Source organism: Rutidosis leptorrhynchoides, chromosome 10, assembly GCF_046630445.1.
Source record: "Rutidosis leptorrhynchoides isolate AG116_Rl617_1_P2 chromosome 10, CSIRO_AGI_Rlap_v1, whole genome shotgun sequence".
Classification (NCBI taxonomy): domain Eukaryota; kingdom Viridiplantae; phylum Streptophyta; class Magnoliopsida; order Asterales; family Asteraceae; genus Rutidosis; species Rutidosis leptorrhynchoides.
Window position 1 is genome coordinate 24631027 of NC_092342.1, and position 3582 is coordinate 24634608.

Sequence of the window (3582 nt, forward strand, 5' to 3'; positions counted from 1 at the left end):
TAAAATATTAGTGCAATCTAATTAAATGGATTCTATTGTCACAAGATATATCTTGTAGAGATTGTGCATATCTATTATAGATCTTGTATTTAATTTAATATAGAGATTGTGTATATCTCTTATAGATCTTGTATTTAAAAAAGAGATTGTCCATATCTCTTTTATTAAAGCTAGTTTGTCATTTACTCTTGTAATGTAGTATAAATACTAGACAAATTATCACGGTGATAAAAAAAATAAGAAAATTCAACCGATACATGTCTAGTTTTCAATTTGTTCATAAGTGTTTGTTTACTTAACTTTCATTATAGCAAGTTATTTATTTTTTCAAATGTATTAGTATAAATTATTCATTTGTAGGACCGAATTGATCAAGAGAATATATATTTATAATAGAATTAACGGTAAGATAGAGCTCCTACATTAACTTATAATGTGAGCATGGTTCAATTTAATAAAGGATAATATCTTGTTGAAGGATTTATCCATAAAAGTTTCTTTACTAAAGTTTAAATGTCCCGAAATTCAAGAAATTTTTAAAAGCTGTGAAAAAGATGATAAATGAGTATTTGATGTACTTCAAGGTCATTGTGAATTTTTTTAAAATCCATCAATACCATAATCGCCAATAAGATATGTAGAATAATGTACGATTGTGTAATTTACAACATATGAGAACTAAAGAAAACAGTTGTGCAGTATGTAAACGATCATGGTTGGAATAGCTGATGTGTAACTTTGGAAGGAAAAATAATTACGAGATCTAGGTGTTCCCGTATACTTAAAAATGCTGAACACATTTGGAACCTTTCATCAAATTATCGTGATCGAAATAGTTAATGTAATTACATTTATATTTTTCTAAGGAGATGTATGTATGATGTTACAGAATTTAATTTTTATATTTAATATTATCTTATTAATTATTAATTTATTTTTATTTAAAAAAGTAACTTTTAAAATTTTATATATTAGGTGATGGGAAAAGTTTAGTTTTATGTCACCTTATGACAGTATTTAATCTTTTTGAATAAGTGTTAAAAGTGGTACTGAAGTAGCAATCCATCTTTTCAATTTTCCTAATTTGTTGAAATTAGTTGAGGGGTCTAATAGGGAACATTGATAGGTCGTTTAATTGCAGTACACATGAAATAAACATGTATAATAAATTGCAGTAATGAATTGGGGCTAAGTGGAGCACTTTACACCTACTTTGTCGCTATATTTTTAGCACTGTATGTGTATTCTGTTCCGGCTTGACTTTTCAAGTTGTTCCCGGTCAGTGTAGGGCTCAAGAGAAAATGGCTTTTTCCTGCAATCACACTTCCCCGTGACCTTCCGTTTTATACTTGTATACTTATAATTATAATCATCCGAGTCTGTCCTCTAAGTTAGTAAGTTGTTAATGAGTTTGCATTTGCTGTAATCCAGTTGTAGGGATCCTTGTATTTATTTCTTTTTTATAATAAAATTTCTTGGCTTTCAAAAAAAAAAAAAAAAAAAAAAAAAAAAAAGTAATGAATTGGTGTGAGGTTCAAGAGAAGTTGATGTAACGATTATTGTTTCATAAGTCATTTGTTAAAAAAGATATTTGTAAATGGGAATATGACAGTTTTGCAATTTTTATTTATCTAAACAGGTACTTTAATTTTGACCAAAATTATAGAATTATAAAAGATGTCTCACATGTATACAAACCACCTGGTTGCGCCTACTTGTGAGTGGTTAGTTGCATGTTACGAGTTGCTTGTTACCCAGACAACGATCTTTACTCCCACCACGAGTCCGCATTGCCACTAGTCGCTCATGCCTTGCAACTCGCAACCGACAACTCGCAATCAACCAGTATCTTCATTTTTACTTCCATTCGAGTTGGAGTTTGAAGTTGTAGGTTGATTAAACGCACCACAAGATGACAAGAAAGAAAAACATAGCTTTGATTCATGTTGACATATGATTTTTGTATCTGCAAATCGTTATCAAATACATGCTCTACTGTTTGACCTAAACAATTATTCAACCATAAACAACGAAACATGTAGTACCTTTCTTTAACATCATTTTAGATTGTGTTGTATTCGTAAGCAACTCAATTAATAACTAGAGATAATTTGTAATACGTAATGTATTGTGCTAAAAAAACATGTATCCTTACAAAAGTTACGTTCTAAAGAAAGATTTAAGATAGATATAACAGCTAGCAAGACTCTTGTATCAATTGACTCTGTGGCCCAATGGATAAGGCGCTGGTCTACGAAACCAGAGATTCTGGATTCGATCCCCAGCAGAGTCGTTTATTTTTTACTTCGAGTTTTGACTAGTGATTCTTAGAAAGAGACAAAAATATAATGTCAAGAGTGGGGTTCGAACCCACGCCCTTTCGGACCAGTACCTGAAACTGGCGCCTTAGACCACTCGGCCATCTTGACGAAGTTGTTTATATTTTAATCATTATCAATTAATCATATAAGTGAATCTATTTCCAGCTCCGAATTATTGTAGTTGTAGGTTGATTCGAAAATCCAAAGTATGTGTATCATAAATTCATCAAAAGTATCATAAGCTAGACAGATTTTAAATCTAATATCTTTAAATTTTTTTGAACGAAAGTATCGTTTAGTAACACGTTTAAACATCAATATAAACCAAGAAAAACAATGTACATTAAAAGAAAAAATATATATCGGTGTAGATTCTTTCTTTAAAACGGGTAAAACTTATTGAAATCCACAAAATTTATTTAAAATGAGGGGTGTGTGGCTCCGTTTCACCAAGACATTTTAGTAATTAAACATGATGCAAAAAAAAAAAAAGGTTAAAATTACTATGATACCCATGTGTATAAACATGTGAATGTTAATGTCTACATGGGCATTTTATTAACCAAACATGGTGCACAATTAGTGTACAGTTTTTGAGATTTACGTGCTCCTTGATTAGAAGCTAGTAGTACATTACCCGATTATTGAGTTTTTCACATTCACAAACGAATAAGATAAACAAATACCACCCCTTCCGTCTCATATTAATAGTCCAGTATTTCATTTTAGGATGTCTCAAATTAATAGTTCAATTCCATAGATAGAAAATAATAAGAAGCTTAAATTCTATTATGCCTTTAATGTATGTAGATAGGATTAAAGGAGAAAGAAAATATAAGGGTAAAACTGTAAAGTAAACAGAAAGTACAATACTTTTATGACATTTCCTTAAACTGTGTATTTTTTTGTCTGTGGACTATTAATATGGGACGGAGGGAGTAACATTCTTTATGTTTAAGTACCCCGAAGAGAATGAGCATTTTGCTCGACCTAACTTGATTATCTCTTATGATTATACTTGTAAAGTGATTTGAATCAATTGGCATACTAGTTCATGTTTGTTAAGAGTGAAAATAGTTCATACCATGTTAAGATATTGGTTAACATAAACATTGAGATTTAATTGGAACTTAACATATCCACATGGTTTTCGCCAGGTACAATATGAAAGATGTTTTGAAATTCTTTAACGCTAATCAACTTGGTTTGTTATTTTGTTTGTTTGGTTTTGTTGTGTTTTTGTAGACTAGAGCATCATCAT

The 3582-nt window shown here is 30.3% G+C and overlaps 2 non-coding genes across 2 annotated transcripts; one reads left to right on the top strand and one right to left on the bottom strand.

Annotated features, from left to right (window-relative positions):
* The first annotated feature begins 2220 nt into the window (after positions 1 to 2220).
* On the top strand, positions 2221 to 2293 carry TRNAR-ACG (transfer RNA arginine (anticodon ACG)). The gene has a single exon. It is a non-coding gene; the product is annotated as a tRNA-Arg (tRNA).
* Positions 2294 to 2349: 56 nt separating this feature from the next.
* Positions 2350 to 2429, bottom strand: TRNAL-CAG (transfer RNA leucine (anticodon CAG)). The gene has a single exon. It is a non-coding gene; the product is annotated as a tRNA-Leu (tRNA).
* Between the last annotated feature and the right edge of the window lie 1153 nt (positions 2430 to 3582).